The 20,000-nt window shown below is 35.6% G+C and overlaps 1 protein-coding gene across 6 annotated transcripts in view; it reads left to right on the top strand.

The window, feature by feature from the left end:
* The window catches only part of LOC133659064 (neural cell adhesion molecule 2-like), an 831,315-nt gene that overhangs the window by 279,601 nt on the left and 531,714 nt on the right, over positions 1-20,000 (top strand). The window contains exon 1 of one of the 6 annotated variants that reach the window (XM_062061795.1): positions 12,920-13,078. The exons of the other annotated variants lie outside the window; for them this stretch is intronic. The gene's annotated coding sequence lies outside the window, so the exon portion shown is untranslated. Of the gene's footprint in view, positions 1-12,919; positions 13,079-20,000 lie in introns of those variants that run through there. 6 annotated transcript variants of the gene reach the window in all.

Below are 20,000 nucleotides of genomic sequence, written 5' to 3'. Positions count from 1 at the left end.
TTTGTTGATTTAATGTACATACCTAAGTAAACATTGACAGGTGCAAAGGCAGCAATATATGATAAAACAAGACGGCAGCTAAAGGACTGTTCTTATTCATCCCCCGAAAAAACCAGCAAGGTGAACAGCTGGTTAAATGAGCTCAAATATACCTACAAGTGAGGCATAATGATGCAATATGTACATACAACTAGCCTAAATAGCATGTTAGCATTGATTAGCTTGCAGTCATGCACTGACCAAATATGCCTGATTAGCACTCCAACAAGTCAATAACATCAACGAAGCGCACCTTTGTGCATTCACGCACGCTATAAAACGTTTGGTGGACAAAATAAGACAAAGAAGGAGTGGAAGATTTTACATGTGCGTTGCGTCACAGTCCACACTATGGTGAGTTCAAGAACCGCCGAAATTAGTAGGACAAAACAATGTTCACCAAATACTCTCATCAGTGAAGCATACACACAAACATATTAAACAGTGGACTTTCTAACAATTGGGAAGGTTTGTCATGTTTGTCCTCAAACAAAAAACATGCTACAACAACAAAAAAAAGTTATCCTGTGACGCAACAGTTCGTTTACATATAACCACTCCTTTGTCTCATTTTGTCCACCAAACATTTTGTACTGTGTGTGAATGCACAAAGGTGAGCTTTGTTGATGTTATTGACTTGTTGGAGTGCTAATCAGGCATAGTTGGTCAGTGCATGACTGCAAGCTAATCAATGCTAACATGCTATTTGGGCTAGCTGTATGTACATATTGCATCATTATGCCTCACTTGTAAGTCTGTTTGAGCTCATTTAATATCCTTTACTTTAATCCTCTTTGTATATATATATATATATATATATATATATATATATATATATATATATATATATATATATATATATATATATATATATATATATATATATATATATATATATATATATATATATATTATGCTAGATCCACTCGACGTCTCATTTTATCCCATTGGGTTGAGTTTTTCCTTGCCCTGATGTGGGATCTGAGACACTCGAGATTTAGGGCTATATAAGTAAACATTGATTTTATTGATTGATTGATATAATTACGTTTTGCATGTCTCATGACACATTATCTGTATGTAATATTGACTGCATTTTAGATAGTTGTTTGTGTGCCATGTTGTTCCAGACCACAGCAAAAATTCCCAACTTGCCAAAGATTGTAATAAATCTATTAAAAGAAGACAACCTGTCATTTCCTTAAACTTGGACACACACATCTATACTTTTGGCCATTAAAAGCCAGCAATTTCCAGGAGTTATCTCACCTTCTGAGTAGCCTCTGATTTAAAATGTGTAGAATAAATATTAAATTTCAACGTTTCTGTTAACAAAGTATTGCTTCAGCCTGTGACACATAGTCATTTTGATAGTAGGCTATTATAGCTAATATAGACACTTACGTCATGTGTTGCCTTCATTATAACACTTATATACGGCTTTTCATTTTTTGCGGCTCCAGACAGATTTGTTTTTGGTATTTTCGGTCCAATATGGCTCTTTCAACGTTCTGGGTTGCCAAACCCCTGGCCGAGCTTCATAGATGGCTTCCTGTTAGTTTCTGTCAGTAGCTTCACTGCAAGATTAAATATCTCAAATAAGGGTGATATTTGCTTATTTTCTGTCTGATAAGATAATTCTTCTCACTAAGCAGATTTTATGTTAGAGTGTTTTACTTGTTTTAAGTTTTTTGTTCCTAAATTATATCAGTAAGATATTACAGCTTGTTGCTGAGATTGTATGACCTATATTGAGTAAAACATGTTTGAAACTAGAATATCAACTGATGCAAAGCTGTGTCATCAACACTCACAAGTATAAAACTACCTTTTTAAAGCAATCATTTCTTATTTCAAGCATGAAATAAAAAAATCATGACTTTGACACGAATGTGTCTCATAATTAAAACAGATGCCAGCCAAGTGGACGTTGCTGTTTTATTTTCAATTAAAAAATAGAACATGCATACTCATATAGTAGTACAGTTGGCACAGTACAGTAAACTGACAGTTAATATTTAAACATTTAACATGTGACATTTCAAACAATTTTGAACAGAAATAGTTCATGCACACTCAGATAAATTCTTCAAAATTACAATTAAAAAAAAATTGCTCGGGGGCCGGGCTGTAAATATATATATATATATATATATATATATATATATATATATATATATATATATATATATATATATATATATATATATATATATATATATATATATATATATATATATATATTCCTTGCGCACTAATTGACTGAAAGAGCACGCACTTGGCGCAATGATGTCATGTTAACATATTGAGAAAAAAGGTCTCATATGTGACCCGTGTTGGCAAAATGAGTCGGAATACGCAAGGGCTAATTTTGACCTACAGGCAAATAAGTGAAAAAAATGTATCTTGGTTGAAATTGGGATTTTCACAAAAATGAGTCCATAAAGCCACAATATAGTGATCCCAATCATCGAAATAGCAAGAAAACATCTTAAATCACCTTTATTTGAAGGTTTTGTATGAGGTATGTCTTCAGAAATTAGTCCTTTGTGTTAAAATTCCTTGAGAAAATCAAGTGTTTTCAACGCTCACTCGCGGCAATAAGGGGGAATCCCCCTAGCCATATTTGGTATCATTGTGACGCCAACTTTACCTACTTTCTAAAAATGAGCATGTAATTCCCGATGACGCCATTCTGAACCAATATAATTCGAGTTTTTAAACCTGCCCCGACGTAAACAAATCCGGCTTGTTGCTAACCGGTCGCTGTGAGGCGTACCCTCATTGGTTGAATCACCCCTGCGGTGCATTGTGGTATCATGGCTGCGCCCTGATGAAAAACAACACAGTAATTCGAGCGGAATATTTGGTGAAAAAAGGTGATTTTCGAATATTTAATTATTATTTTTGTGGATAAGTTCAGGCCCGGCCCTAACCAATCTGGCGCCCTAGGCAAGATTTTAGGTGGCGCCCCCCCACATCGCCAGTGAAGTGTATATACTCACAAGAAACCGAATAGCTTTGTCTTTGACCTTTTTTTTAAACTTAAAGAAAGCAAATTAACAATCAGAATAGTTAACAAGATAAAAAAAAATATGGATAAATAAATGAATACAAAAAATAAAAAATGAATATATGAAATACAATATTTTTTACATACATAAACACAAAATAAAACGTGTCAACAAGTTGCATAAAATAAATTAAATATAAATAAGGCACTGCACAAAACAAGATATCAAACCAGTATGACTTTAACAACTATATTACAAAAAAAAGGGATCCTACAGAGTTCTCTATTCGTGCTTTTTAATATTGCATTAACTAGAATGACTTACAAATTACTGTACACCAGGGAGTACTGTAATTACCTAACGTTACATTATTATTTTCCATAACAATTTAGCCCCCTCCCCAATATTAACCCGACGTTAAAACAGAACTAGCTATTTATTGATTAGCAATTGCCGAATCATGTAACATTAGCTTAATGCTAAAAAGCCAGGTTACTATCACATTCTGTAACAGACAAATAATTTCATGTAGGCTAACGTTACCTACCTGCTACCTCTGTCTTTTTCTCGTTTCTCCTCTTCTTTTCTCTTTTTTCTTCCCTGGGCACCTGACAGTTTTGGCCGTTTTGACATCTTGTGTTGATTTTTTTATGTGGTGACGTCCAAAAAGAGTCATGATACGGGAAGGGAGGGGGCGCACCGTGCCGGGGGAGGGTGGGGGGGTGGGGGGGGGGGGGCGTAATGTTGTAACAAATAATATTTCTATTAAATAGGCTTTACTTTGCATTTTAATTAACGTGGGATTATTTTATGTATTTAGAAATAATAGTACCAACTTTTTTTTTTTTTTTTTTTTTTTCCTCCAACATTTGTGGCACTGGCGTGGCGCCCCCTGATGGACGGCGCCCTTAGCATTTGCCTATACGGCCTATGCCACGGGCCGGCCCTGGATAAGTTAGACTGTTTTACATCCCGTAATGGACTTAGAAGGTGGAGAGAGTACACAGGCAAGTGCGCTAAATTCATTGCAGTCGGCGAATCTTCTTAGGGCTGCTGGTCAGGAATATTACGGACAGCTGACCAGCTGACAAACTGACCAGTGAACAAAAAAACTGTGACATAACAGTGTTGAAATTTTTGTACATAACCGTTTTCAATAGAGTTGAATATATATTTTTCCTTTAGACATGGGATTTGACTTTAATTGTACCAATTTTGGTGTTGCTACAAGGACTTTTAAGGTATGGTTGCTATGGAGTTTTGTTTTGGAACATTCTGTTCTGGAACAGTAAACTTTAAGCTGTTTTTTTCTCAAAACGGACCCTCAAACTTGGTCGACTTCAATCGGATGTAACTCGGTCATTTTCTGTCCGATTCCAACAAACCATATATCATTTTGAAGGTCTTTAGATGGAGAAATTTCCTCACTGTGACTCATTTTGCCAGCACAGGTCACATATTTGTTTTTTCTATCAAGAAAAGTGCACTTGTTATTAGTGAAAAAAACTTATTTGAAGGTATTTTTGGGTTCATTGAGGTTAGCTAATTTGACTTGTTTTGGAAAGTCTTGACAAGCCAAATTTTCTTGTTCTTTTTATTTATTTATTTATTTATTTATTTATTTATTTTTTGTCCTGTCCAGCTTCTCAGGCAAATCATATAGTTGATGTAGATGCCCATATCGGCTGTTCAGATTTACTTTACAAAAGAGAAGTGTAGGATACTTCTCTTGTTGCCTTATTTGTATTTGACTTTATTAAATGTGTTTATATTATCATTTGGTGCAGCCGGGCCGGAGCAGGATGGGATAGAAAGAGAAGAAAAAGGAAGACAGAGGGGGAAATTTTCTTGTTCTATTGGCAGATCATTTTGCTTAGTTCAAGTAAAATGCCCCTAACATTTGTTTTTTCTTGTTTTTGAACACTGACTTTTTGCAGTGTTCTTACCCAGTTCAAGACCAAGGTGGAACAAACCATTTTCCTTTTTTTTGATACATTTTAAATTTTAACGGAGTAACATTATTAAGCAACATTGCCATTTCTCCCCCCCTTCTCTTTGACGCCCCCGTGCGTGCATGAGCGCTGCAATGGTCGACTGTTTTGAAGTGATCTTAAGAATGGCGAGGAGGCCCCCTTATGACACTTGCGGGACCAGAAAATGGAAAGTTAAAATAATGGCGTTCATTTCTCCTCTCCTGACTGAGCATACCTTGGTTGCAGATCCCTCTTTGCCACACACTCCTCCCCATACTTTCCCCCCTTATACCACCCTCGTTCCTTTCTTTGTCATAGCGGCTTGTAAATGCAAATAATTTCACATGCATCGCGTAGGTGGAAGCGTTCTACCGCAGCAGGGACGGCATTAACACACACACACACACACACACTGTAATTAACCAGCCTCCACTTGTGTTTCCAATTGTCACATATCCGACTTCATCGTCGAGATAAACCAAGATTGCAGGCGATCAAAATCAACATATTTAATTGGAATTATGATGTTTACATTGACAGGCTCTTCTCCAGACGATATCATTTGCGTGAGTCATGAATTTGCTCACCAGAGGGAACAATATGGAGAGGCTGAAAGCAGCGATAATAAAGTTTCCATCTGTGAAATATCGAAGTCGTTCTACGGATGAAATGACTGAGGCGCAGGGGTGCTTGTTTCTTTCAGCCTTCGGCGCTCGGCCGTGGGAAATAATGAGGGACAAGCTGAATGGCCGGTGTGTCTTGCAGGGATATAGATGAAGGCGTGCATTGTCTTCCGACACATGCTTAGGGGATACGTCGGACTCGACAAGAATAACGTTGGATAAAATGGACCGTGAAGTGTAGGAAGTACAATATGCGTCCTACAAACACACCAATAAGCGCACCTAATGAGCTTCCCTTGTAGAACGCACCTAAATCAGGGGTCTCCAATCAGTACCTTGTGAGCTACCGGTTGTTCACCAACTAGGGCTGGGCGATATACCGGTACTATAGTTAACACTGGTATATTTTAGAAAGCGGTGTATATTTGAGACAATACCGCCATACCGGTGTCTTTTGATGTGCCTTTGTAACGGCCGTTTGATCCATTCTGCGCTTGATTTGCGAAGCACAGGGCATTCCTATTTGGCGTGTTTACGCAGGCTTCTCTGATGAGGTACTTTGACGTGCATCAAACTATATACAAAATATGGCGGTGTGGTGCCGACTTCTCGACTCCCAAGTGATGCAAGGCTTTTGTACAGCGACTGCTTTGGCGATTTGTGAGTGACTACAGCTTTATTTACACATATTAGGGTTGTATGGTATACCGGTATTAGTATAGTGACGCGATAGTAATGAATCATATTCGGTACTCTACCACCTCTGAAAAGTACCGGTTCACCCTGCGCCCCCGTCGTCCTCACGTCGTGTCATTGCTGGTTTACGAGCAGACGAGCATGTTCGGCAGCGCACAATCACGGAGTGATTACAAATTATATATATATACCTGTATATATATGTCTATATATATATATATATATATATATATATATATATATATATATATATATATATATATATATATATATATATATATATATATATATATATATATATATATATATATATATATATATATGTGTGTGTGTAAATGTATATACATATATATATGTATATATATATATATATATATATATATATATATATATATATATATATATATATATATATATATATATATATATATATATATATATATATATATATATATATATGTGTGTGTGTGTGTGTAAATGTATATGTAGCCGGGAGGGGACAGGTGAAGGGGCCAGAGAAAAGCATCAAGGAGAGACTGCAAGCCTTCAGAAGATAATCATCGCCTTCTCCGGAGGACCTGTTAATTTTGACTGACTTCTTAAAGTGTTGGTAAGATGAACAGAACCAAAACAGGTGACTTTAAATTCATTCTATGACATTTGCGTGTATATAATAACCCCAGCGAGATGAGAAAAAATACAAATGAGGGATGTATCTATGTAATGAACAGAGATTTTTTTTCTCTTTCTATCAAGTGCCATGATGGGGGCCCTCAGCCCATAGTTGGGAGAGGATTTCCCCCACAGCTAGACGTTCTATCTAGCTTAACTCGGGGTCATCTATTAGAGACCCCTGCCTTGGAACTACACTTTTCTTTTTTCTTCTGTTCTTTTTCAATTTTTTTTAGTTATTTTGCTTTGTTTTATTTGCTATTTCAATTTTTTCATTATGGGAGTAGACTTGCTAGGTTTTATTTTGAATATTTTATTGGTATACTTACAAGTAAATACATATGGTTAGTGACAAAGTAAAATGTGTATCGTTTAATGTTAATGGGCTATTGAACCCAATTAAACGCAATAAAATATTATCAAAGGTGAGGACAGAACAAGCCCACATAGTATATTTGCAGGAGACCCATTTAACTGACAAGGAGCATGTAAAACTAAAGAGAATGGGCTTCACTCATTTGTTTTTTTCATCATATAAATTAGGACATAGGAGAGGAGTTGCAATTCTCAACTCAAAAAAGCTAAATTTTGAAAAAGTACTGGAATTTGGTGATAAGGAGGGTAGATGTATTTTAGTAAAGGGAAAGATAGATGGGAACCCAATCACCTTACTGAATGTCTATGCACCCCCTGGGAGTGATATTCATTTCTTCCAAAAAATCACCAATATTATGGTAACGGAAACCGAAGGTTTTTTGATTTGTGGTGGGGATTTAAATATACATCTACAGCCAAAATTGGATTCATCTAGTACAAAAATACATAACGTTAAACCCCTTTATAAGAAAGTAAACACACTTTTTGAGGAAGTAGGCTTAATTGACATATGGCGAGACTTTTTTCCAGACAGAAGGGATTATACTTATTTCTCTGCGCCACACTGTCTTTATACAAGAATAGATTATTTTCTAACATTTGGAAAGGATAAAGATAAAATATGTACCTGTGAAATTGGGACGATAGATTTAAGTGACCATGCACCTATATACCTATCTATTGACTTTAATCTGAGGGCAAAAAAAGAATACATGGAAACTAAACTCAAGCCTGCTGAATGTCCTATCATTTAAAACACAAATTAAATCTGAAATTAATCTCTTCTTGGAGTTCAATGACATAGGAGAGGTTCCGCCTCCCATGTTATGGGACACCCTGAAGGCTGTTTTAAGAGGGAAAATCATAGCAATATCTTCATTTAAGAAAAAAAAAAATGAGAATACAAAATCAAATGACTTAATAAAAAAACTAAAATAATTAGAAAGAAAACACAAACTAGATTTGGCACAGGATACATTAAGGGAAATAAGAAATACTAGGAAAGAAATTAAAAGTTTGGCCACACAAGAAATTTAAAAAAAATCTAATGTTCTTGAAACAGAGACACTATGAAAGTGGCTCTAAGTCTATGAAAATATTGGCCTGGAAACTAAAAAAAAAGATAGCGGAAAACAAAATTCATAAAATCAGGGATCCAAGAACAAAAGAGATAAAAACTAAACCAAAAGAAATTCAGGAAGCCTTCGAACATTTTTAGAAAACTTTATACTCTGAGGTCTCTAGTAGGAGTATAGCCCAAATTGACAGCTTCCTGAAAATCCCTGGATTTACCTATTTTAGATGAAAAACAAAACCAAACAATATCTGCAGAAATAACTGAAAATGAATTAAAAGTTGCAATTAATAGGCTTAAACTAAGTAAATCGCCAGGATCAGATGGTTACACGGCAGAGTGGTATAAGGAATTTAAAAAATAATTAATACCTGTTTTACTCCCCACATTGAATTGCGTCTTAAAAAAGGCACAAACGCCACTTAGTTGGAGAGAGGCAATTATCTCAGCTATACCAAAAGAAGGCAAGGATATAATTGAATGTGGATCTTACAGGCCAATATCGGTTCTCAATGTAGACTATAAATTATTTACTTCCATTATGGCCAAACGATTAGAAAATGTCTTACCTATATTGATACATAATGATCAAAGAGGTTTTATACATCAACGACAAACACAAGACAATATAAGAAAGACATTACATATTATGGATCATATACAAAGAAAAAACATTGAAGCAATTGTTATAAGTGTGGATGCTGAAAAGGCCTTTGATTCGGTTAATTGGAATTTTCTTTACAGAGTTTTACGTAAATTCGGCTTTCAGGATACAATCAGTAAAACTATACAGGCACTATATAACAATCCTACTGCTAGGATTAAAGTCAATGGATATTTATCAAACAGTTTTACCCTAGAAAGGTGCTCTAGACATGGATGTGCATGGTCACCATTACTCTTTGCATTATATCTGGAGCCATTAGCTCAGTCTATCAGACAAAATGAAGATTTTAAGGGAATCATGATTAAAGGAAGAGAGTATAAATTGGCCTGCTATGCGGATGACATTTTGGTCTACATCGGACACCCAACATACTCGCTCCCTAAATTAATGCAATCATTTGAACTGTATGGTCAACTATCAGGATATAAAATCAATATAGGTAAAACCCATCTACTCTCATATAATTATAACCCACCAGGGGAAATCAGAAGTAGTTACCCTTTGATATGGCAAACAGAGTCTTTTAAATACCTGGGCATTAATTTGCCAAAAGATCTAACAAAATTATCAGAATACAATTATCTACCCATACATAAAAAAATAAAAGATGACATAGCAAGATGGAACTTAATTCCTTTTTTTAGCCTTAGTTCTAGAATTGATTCCATCAAAATGAATGTACTGCCAAGATTGCTGTACCTATTTCAAACCCTGCCAATAGAGATTAAGCAAAACCAATTCAATGAATGGGACAAAATGCTATCAAGGTATATATGGCAAAGTAAAAGGCCAAGAGTTCGTCTCAAAACTTTACAATTGGTCAAAGAAAGGGGAGGATGGGGTTTACCTTGCCTCCGAGATTATTATTTTGCAGCCCAGATGAGAGCAGTGATATGCTGGTGCAACCCGTCATACATTGCTCAATGGAAAATTATTGAAGAAGAAATGCCCTCCATCCCCATACAAGCAATCCTGGCGGATAGCAATTTACAGACCCGCATAAATAACACTGATAACCCATGGGTGAAACGGACCCTTAAAGTGTGGAAAATGATTATAAAGGAATACAAACTCGAGAGTGATATTGCAGTTCTTAAATGGTGTGCCTATGATACAGAGTTTATACCTAATAAATTAGACTCAAGATTTAAGAACTGGATATCTAAGGGTATAACAGCTTTATGTAGTGTAATGAAAGATGAAAAAATGCATAGTTTTGAAACTATTAAAAGGACATATATATTAGAAAACCAAGACTTCCATCGATATTTGCAGTTGCGACATTTTGTTAATATGAAGGTGAAAAGTGTCACAAAGACGAGTATATGTTTGATTGAATTGTTTACAAAAGCCTACAATTCAGAAACTATTGATAGAAGTATTTCATGCTTGTATAAGGGTCTGTTGAATATGAAATCATATTCAACTTCATATATTAAAATAAAATGGGAGAAGGAAGGAGGGATAACTATATCTGAGGAAGAATGGACAATAATATGGAAATATCAATGGACTTGTACCAGCTCACCCAAGTGGAGGGAGTTTGGCTGGGAAAGTTTGATCAGATTTTTTATTACACCTTCTCAGAAGTCTCACTATGATAACAACTCCCCTGCCTGTTGGAGAAACTGTGGGAATTCCAGCATGTTTTCTGGGACTGCTCCATCATAAAGGACTACTGGAAATAGATACACCAAGCTCTACAGGATATTTTCAAACGTGAAATACCCCTTGAAAGTAAAACTTTGTTTTTTGGACATGTACCTCAGGACTGGCTGAAGAAAGATAAACACTTAATGAATATCCTACTGGTGGCCTGTAAAAAGACCATTACTAGGAAATGGATATCCCAGGATAGCCCAACTTTGAAGCAATGGATGGAAATCACAATGGACATATATAAAATGGAGAAGATAACTGCCTTTATTAATTATAAATTGGGAAAATTCACTTCATACTGGGAAAACTGGGTCAATTATGTCACGCCCCATAAACCTAACTTTAATTTTTCGAATTAGTGATTGTACTGCTCAAAAAAAAAAAAAAAGGATTACTCCCTATTTGTGTACAGGTATGTATGTATGTATGTATGTATATGTGTAGTGTGTGTATATATATACACGTATGTATCTGTTTATATATTTTTTAATTATTTTATTTCTGATTATTATTATTATTAACGTATTATCATTTATTTTTTGTTTATTTAATTGTTGTATTTGTAGATATTACTTTGTTGTTGTTGTTTTTGCTGTTACTTTCTTTTCGGGGGGTGGTGGGTGGTATGGTTGGGATATAAACAAAAAACATTTGGACATTTAGGGCGGACAACAGATATAAGATGTATGTGAATATGATGTAATGGATAGGAATGTCTGATGCTGGATGTCAATAAAAATAAAATGAAAAAATAATTAAATAAAATAAGTATATTCTCACTAATAACAAGTGCACTTTTTTGATAGAAAAAACAAATATGAGACCTTTTTGCTCAATATGTTGAAAACTATTTTTAAATTAAGTAAATGCTAGTGCCATTATCTTGACATAATGATATGCACTCGACATTACATTTCTTGAAACCAGCAAACTTATACTAAAAACTAGTTTATTGTTCTTAATGGAAAGGCAACAAGGCATCCGCTTGTTACTCTCGGGGTCTTCTAGCCGCTCAGGCAAATCATATTGTCTAAAAATGTATTTTTCCATTGATAACATGACATCATCGCGCCAAGTGCGTGCTCTTTCAGTCAATTAGTGCAATATATACAGCCCAGCCCCCGGCCAAAACATTTTTAATTGTAATTTTGAAGAATTCATCTGAATGTGCATGAACTATTTTTGTTCAAAATTGTTAGAAATGTCACATGTTAAATGTTTAAATATTTACTGTCAGTTTGCTGTACTGTGCCAGCTGTACTACTATATGAGTACGTATTTTCTATTGTTTCATTGAAAATAAAACAGCAAAGTCCACTTGGCTGTCATCTGTTTTAATTATGAGACACAATTGTGTCAAAGTCATGATTTTTTTTTTCATGCTTGAAATAAGAAATTATTACTTTAAAAAAGTAGTTTTATACTTGTGAGTGTTGATGACACAGCTTTGCAACAGTTGATATTCTAGTTTCAAGCATGTTTTACTCAATATAGGTTATCAAATCTCAGCAACAAGCTGTAATATTTTACTGAGATCATTTAGGAACAAAACACTTAAAACAAGTAAAACACTCTAACGTAAAATCTGCTCAGTGAGAAGAATGTAATTTCCCCTCTGGGATTAATAAAGTACTTCTGATTCTGATTCTGATTCTGAATTATTTTATCGGACAGAAAATAAGCAAATATCACCCTTATTTGAGATATTTAATCTTACTTAGATTTCAGTTTTTGCAGTGCACAGATTAAAAAATAAAAAAATAAAAAATAAATACATATATATATATATATATATATATATATATATATATATATATATATATATATATATATATATATATATATATTTTTTTTTTTTTTTTTATCCCATTCAACCCTTTTTCATTAGCCAGAGGACAGCGTACCATACAGTATGTTATGGCACACCTTCACACAAAAAGCACCTCCAACCTCTTGTCAGTGAATCTCTTAATTTCCGCAGTCTTGCTCATTATCTTTGTGTTTTGTGTTGTGTTTTGTGTGCAGAGTGGGGGGTCTCAGGCATGGCTTATTTAAATAGGATCCGTTTAAATATGTTTAAAATGGGGGTGTGGACAGGGAGTGGCCAGCCACTCCAACATGTGATCTCAATTCCATGTTGATTGGGATTTTCAGAAGAAATGTGCATTGTTAATACGTCCACACACTTTCATCCATCTGCATTTGTTTGTGCGTGTGGCTTTTTCTGGATTGAAGCGGACACCATCTTTTGGAGGAAAAAAAAAGCAACGCAAGATCTACTAAAGGTTTGCATTTATTAAAACTTGTGATTGCCAGGCTTAGAATGTTGTCATTTTAAGGCAGGGGTGTCCAAACTTTTTCCACTGAGGGCCGCACACTGAAAAATCAAAGCTAGCAGGGGTCGTTTTGATATTTTTTTATTTTAAAAACCAATACAATATATGTATAAAAAATATACATTGAGGCTTCCACTCAGGCTTGATTGATCCGAGGGACCCCAAAGGGTTTTGGTCCAAAAAATATAAAAAATGTGTCATTATTCAGTATTATTATTTGTGTTATTATTGAAGTTTTTAAATCTCTAGATCAACATCAGGTCTGTCTGTCAATATAACATATTTTAAAGATTTAAATTGTATGCTCTTTTTGTCAAAGAAAACCCTCTTTTTAAATGGAAAAAAACACAAAATATGCAATATTTTCACCCAATAACATTTTTAAGTGGGATATTTGAGATTATATACTAATTGGAGCCCTAAAAAGGTCAATAACTCATAACATCATTGATTTTAATTCATTATTATTTTTTGAGCAATGACACTTAAAAACGAATCACACTAAATGTGTAGGGGATCTAAAAGGGTCCTACTCATTAAAGTGTTAAAAAATAAATTAGAATTTTTTTTTTTTACTGTTTACTTTTAACACAATAATCTCGAGATCAACTTCAGATTTATCTGTCAATTATAAGTTTTATTGTTGTTTGTTTTTTGTTTGTTCGTTTTAGGCCCTTCTTTAAAAAAAAACAGCTCGTTTTTTTTACATGGCAAACACAAAATATGCAACATTTTCCCCAAAAAAATATCTCAAAATATTTAATGTGACGTAATTGGAGCCTTGAATAGGTCAATAATTCATAATGACATTGATTTTGATTCATTATTATTTTCTAAAGAAAGAAACATGGCAGCTTTGTGTCATTAGAGTAAACATTGCTACATTTTCTTGTTACATTTCACCTGTTTGCTCTTTAAATACCACTTTTAATGTTTTTTTATTTTTTTCAATCGTATTTTTAAAATGTGCCGTGGGGCCGTTAAAAAAATGACCTGCGGGCCGCAAATGGCCCCCGGGCCGCACTTTGGACACCCCTGTTTTAAGGCAAAGGCCACTTGGCCTTTGGTGTCGTCAACCTTTTGAGGGCACAAAGGCCAAATGTCAGGGCAGGAAGGCCATGGAATAAAACTATGATTTTAAGTCCATGGTCATAATTATGTAAAGCAGCACAGAGTAACTATTTAATTTTCATAACCTTTGGGATGATACTTTGACTTACAACTAGTTGAATGACACCTGTGTCATGGCCTGAAGGAGTCTGTATCGCTTTCACTTGAACTAAGCAACTTTGAGGAAGGTGGCAACATTGGCGGCGACAATGCCGAGCACCCACGTGGGATTGACGGCAACTTTCGATCTTTGTCATCATTTTTGAAAAATCAATCCTGTTGTTAATTTAGTGGCGTGGTCCGTTTAACATAATAAAAGAGTCACAAATTAAATAGTCTATAATTAACTAAATCTAACCAAGGCTTTATTGTGCCCGATAATAAACTAATGACACAATCATCTTGACTTTGAACACACTGCCCACGAACGAATGAAAAGCATACTTAGTCAACAGCCATACATGTCACACTAAGGGTGGCGGTATGAACAACTGCAACACTGTCATAAATATGTGCCATATAGTGAAACCACACTGAACGACAAACTTCCCAGAATTCCCTACCGCACCAACTCTTCCGGGATGCTACAATATAAACAAACGCCATTGGTGGATCCACACCTAACATCCACTGTAATGATACCAAGTACAATAGCGTATCTAGTCGATACTATGATTACATCTGTAATTTTTAACATCACAAAATGTATATTATGTTTATAAACTCAGGAAATATGTCCCTGGACACATGAGGACTTTGAATATGACCAATGTATGATCCTGTAACTACTTGGTATCCAAATGTGTGGTATCATCCAAAACTAGCGTAAAGTATCAAACAGAAGAATAAGGGATTATTACATTTTAACAGAAGTCTAGATAGAACATGTTGAAACAGAAAGTAAACATACACTACCGTTCAAAAGTTTGGGGTCACCTAAACAATTTTGTGGCATAGCCTTCATTTCTAAGAACAAGAATAGACTGTCGCGTTTCAGATGAAAGTTCTCTTTTTCTGGCCATTTTGAGCGTTTAATTGACCCCACAAATGTGATGCTCCAGAAACTCAATCTGCTCAAAGGAAGGTCAGTTTTGTAGCTTCTGTAACGAGCTGAACTGTTTTCAGATGTGTGAACGTGATTGCACAAGGGTTTTCTAATCATCAATTAGCCTTCTGAGCCAATGAGCAAACACATTGTACCATTAGAACACTGGAGTGATAGTTGCTGGAAATGGGCCTCTATACACCTATGTAGATATTGCACCAAATACCAGACATTTGCAGCTAGAATAGTCATTTACCACATTAGCAATGTAAAGAGTGTATTTCTTTAAAGTTAAGACTAGTTTAAAGTTATCTTCATTGAAAAATAAGGACATTTTAATGTGACCCCAAACTTTTGAACGGTAGTGTATATTAACAATAAATGAACAAGTAGATTAATAATACATTTTCTACCACTTGTCCTTAATAATTTTGACAAAATAATAGAATGATAAATGACACAATATGTTACAGCATATGTCAGCAGCTAAATTAGGAGCCTGTGTTTGTTTACTTACTACTAAAAGACAAGTTGTCTAGTATGTTCACTATTTTATTTAAGGTCAAAATTGCAATAAGAAACATATGTTTAATGTACCGTAAGATTTTTGGTAAAATAAAGACAATAATGACATTTTTTGTGGCCACCTTTATTTAGAAAAGTACCAAAATACTTTTGGTCCCGGGACAACACTAATACACACATATCGAGCACCCACTGGCAGAAATGTAGATCGGCGCCTATGGGTGGCAATAATCCTGCCACACAAAAAACTACAAATGTGTCGATTTGCTTTACGGCATGTCACTGCCCTTTTTTTCCCCATTCGTTAAAAAGATGGAAGTCGATTCGGAAGCCTCTGGGCAATTACTGCTATCATGGCAGAAGCTGCAAAACAAAAAAAACAAAAAAAGTGAGACTACCCGGATAAAAAGACAGTCAAGGATCAACACTCAAGAACAAGGCGGGAATTTCAGCCCAATGCTCCCTTGGCTGTGTTCCTGCTGGACTAGTAAGTAACTTCCGATGCTCAAATCAAAATGATAATGCTAATGTTAGCTATCGGACATTTGCATGGTAGCAATAAATAGCCGCCAGCTTGTTAGTTCGCGGTTCGACACTCACACAACCATATGACCTGTATAAAGAAAAAACAATGCAATGACTGCAAATCGCAAATATAAAGTTTGAGTATCAATCAATTCAGGTTTATTTATATAGCCCCCCGGTGCAATGGACGTGGAGTGGATTTAGTTAATAGTGTGAGAGTTCAGTCCAGGGGTCAGGAACCTTTTTGGCTGAGAGAGCCATGAAAGCCAATTATTTTAAAATGTATTTCTGTGAAAGCTATATATTATTTTTTTAACTCTGAATACAACTAGATGCGTGCATTTTTAAGTACAGTAAGACCAACATTTTTAGAGTATAATAAGTCTCTTATTCTTTTTAATAACATTGTTATTCTGAAGCTAACCAATTATAAATAAAAGACTTCTTATCATTAATGCGACTTCTTGAAAAGGTGCGATAGAAAACGGACGGAGGGATTAAAATGCATAAGAATCCTCATATTTTGAACGTTATTTTTAACACTGTGATTACCAGCGGAATTATTTATTACTTATCGTGTTAAGCAATGTCAGCTAAGATTTATCTGCGAGCCAGATCAATCAATCAATCAATCAATGTTTATTTATATAGCCCTAAATCACAAGTGTCTCAAAGGGCTGTACAAGCCACAACGACATCCTCGGTACAGAGCCCACATACGGGCAAGGAAAAACTCACCCCAGTGGGACGTCGGTGAATGACTATGAGAAACCTTGGAGAGGACCGCATATGTGGGTAACCCCCCCCCTCTAGGGGAGACCGAAAGCAACGGATGTCGAGTGGGTCTGACATAACATTGTGAAAGTCCAGTCCACAGTGGATCCAACACATCAGCGGGAGTCCAGTCCACAGCGGGGCCAACAGAAAACCATCCCGAGCGGAGACGGGTCAGCAGCGCAGAGATGTCCCCAACCGATGCACAGGCTAGTGGTCCACCCGGGGTCCCGACTCTGGACAGCCAGCACTTCATCCATGGCCACCGGACCTATGCAACTCCCCCTCGCAAGGGACAGGGGAGAAGAGGAGAGAAGAAAAGAAACGGCAGATCAACTGGTCTAAAAAAGGGGGGTCTATTTAAAGGCTAAATTATACAAATGAGTTTTAAGATGGGACTTAAATGCTTCTACTGAGGTAGCATCTCTAACTGTTACCGGGAGGGCATTCCAGAGTACTGGAGCCCGAATAGAAAACGCTCTATAGCCCGCAGACTTTTTTTTGGCTCTGGGAATCACTAATAAGCCGGAGTTCTTTGAACGCAGATTTCTTGCCGGGACATATGGTACAATACAATCGGCGAGATAGGCTGGAGCTAAACCGTGTAGTATTTTATACGTAAGTAGTAAAACCTTAAAGTCGCATCTTAAGTGCACAGGAAGCCAGTGCAGGTGAGCCAGTATAGGCGTAATATGATCAAACTTTCTTGTTTTTGTCAAAAGCCTTGCAGCCGCATTTTGTACCAACTGTAATCTTTTAATGCTAGACATAGGGAGACCCGAAAATAATACGTTACAGTAATCGAGACGAGACGTAACGAACGCATGAATAATGATCTCAGCGTCGCTAGTGGACAAGATGGAACGAATTTTAGCGATATTACGGAGATGAAAGAAGGCCGTTTTAGTAACACTCTTAATGTGTGACTCAAACGAGAGAGTTGGGTCGAAGATAATACCCAGATTCTTTACCGAGTCTCCTTGTTTAATTGTTTGGTTGTCAAATGTTAAGGTGGTATTATTAAATAGATGTTGGTGTCTAGCAGGACCGATAATCAGCATTTCCGTTTTCTTAGCGTTGAGTTGCAAAAAGTTAGCGGACATCCATTGTTTAATTTCAAAAGAGCCACATCTGGCTCGAGAGCCATAGGTTCCCTACCCCTGGTCCAGTCCACAGTGGGGCCAGCAGGGGATCATCTCGAGTGGAGACGAGTCCGCAGCGCAGAGACGTCCCCAACTGATGCACAGATGAGTGGTCCCGACTTTGAACAGCTAGCGCCTCATTTTAAGATTAAGATTAAAGTACCAATGATTGTCACACACACACTAGATGTGGTGAAATTTGTCCTCTGCATTTGACCCATCCCCTTGGGGAGCAGTGGATCTGTGGTCACCTAATAACCTTCCCATGCAGGGAAAGAAAAGAGACGGCAGATCAACTGGTCTAAAAGGGATGTTTATTTAAACTAGCGTATACAAATTAGTTTTAAAATGGGACTTAAATGCTTCTACTGAGGTAGCATCTCTAACTGTTAAAATAGTTAAGTTCCTACTGAGGAAAGATCAATCATACTGAATCATTATGGTATCATGGTGTCAGTTTGTATGTACGTGACAGTAGTTTTTGACGTTTTACGACGCTATGCTACTACCGCTTTGGTCCACCGGTGCCGCCAAAATCAACCAAAACTGAAAGTTCTTAAGAGGGGCTTTAATGGTTAACATGTTTAGTATGCATTACTTTCAATTAAATACATGTCGCTGTTTGTTTCACAGGATTGTTTATTTCTGAATAAATAACGGCAATATAATAGTTAATCTTAATAAATAACATCCGTTTTTTTTTTATGCTGGATGAAAAAGTAAATGAACACAATAGCTCAACTGAAGACTCTGGCTTCTTCTGCCTTTGGGACTTCCCTTGACCTATGCTGTCCCACGCAAACAGCATTAAACTAACTGTCCTACAGAGACCAACGGTATTGAATGCAGTATTAGATAAGAACACTTCCAGTCCAACTTTATTGAAAAAGAACCCACACTTAGGCCAAGAGTTCCTTTAGACAATAACATGTTGGGGCTTTATAGTGTTAGTGTTTTCTTGATGTGGTTTTCAGTCACAATAAACTAGCGTGGTGGAGTGAGGTAGAGAAAACTGCATAACCCGCACACGTCGTTTGTTACATATTATATGTTTGGAGTAGTGTTGTCCCGATACCAAAATGATTTCGATGCTTTTCGGTACTTTTCTAAATAAAAGGGACCACAAAAAATGGCATTATTGGCGTTATTTTAACAAAAAATCTTAGGGTACATTAAACATATGTTTCTCCTTGAAAGTTTGTCCTTAAATAAAATAGTGAACATACAAGACAACTTGCCTTTTATTAGTAAGTAAGCAAACAAAGGCTCCTAATTTAGCTGCTGACATATGCAGTAACATATTGTGTCATTTTCCATTCTATTATTTTGTGAACATTATTAAGGACAAGTGATAGAAAATTAATTATTAATCATGAATTATCAAATACATACATATACGTGTATATATCCATCCATCCATTTGTGTGTGTATATATATATATATATATATATATATATATATATATATATATATATATATATATATATATATATATATGTGTGTGTGTGTACATATACAGTATATACATGCAAATGTATGTTTATGTGTGTATGTGTGTGTTTATATATATATATATATATATATATATATATATATATATATATATATATATATATATATATTATGTCTATATATATATAATGTGTATACATGTCTATATATATATACATGTATGTATATATGTGTGTATTTATTTATATATATATATATATATGTATGTATGTATGTATGTATGTATGTATGTATGTA

The sequence above is a fragment of the Entelurus aequoreus genome, linkage group LG01 (genome assembly GCF_033978785.1).
Source record: "Entelurus aequoreus isolate RoL-2023_Sb linkage group LG01, RoL_Eaeq_v1.1, whole genome shotgun sequence".
In the NCBI taxonomy this organism is placed as follows: domain Eukaryota; kingdom Metazoa; phylum Chordata; class Actinopteri; order Syngnathiformes; family Syngnathidae; genus Entelurus; species Entelurus aequoreus.
Note: the sequence above shows the minus strand (reverse complement) of the source record. Positions and strands in the feature narration are given on the sequence as shown.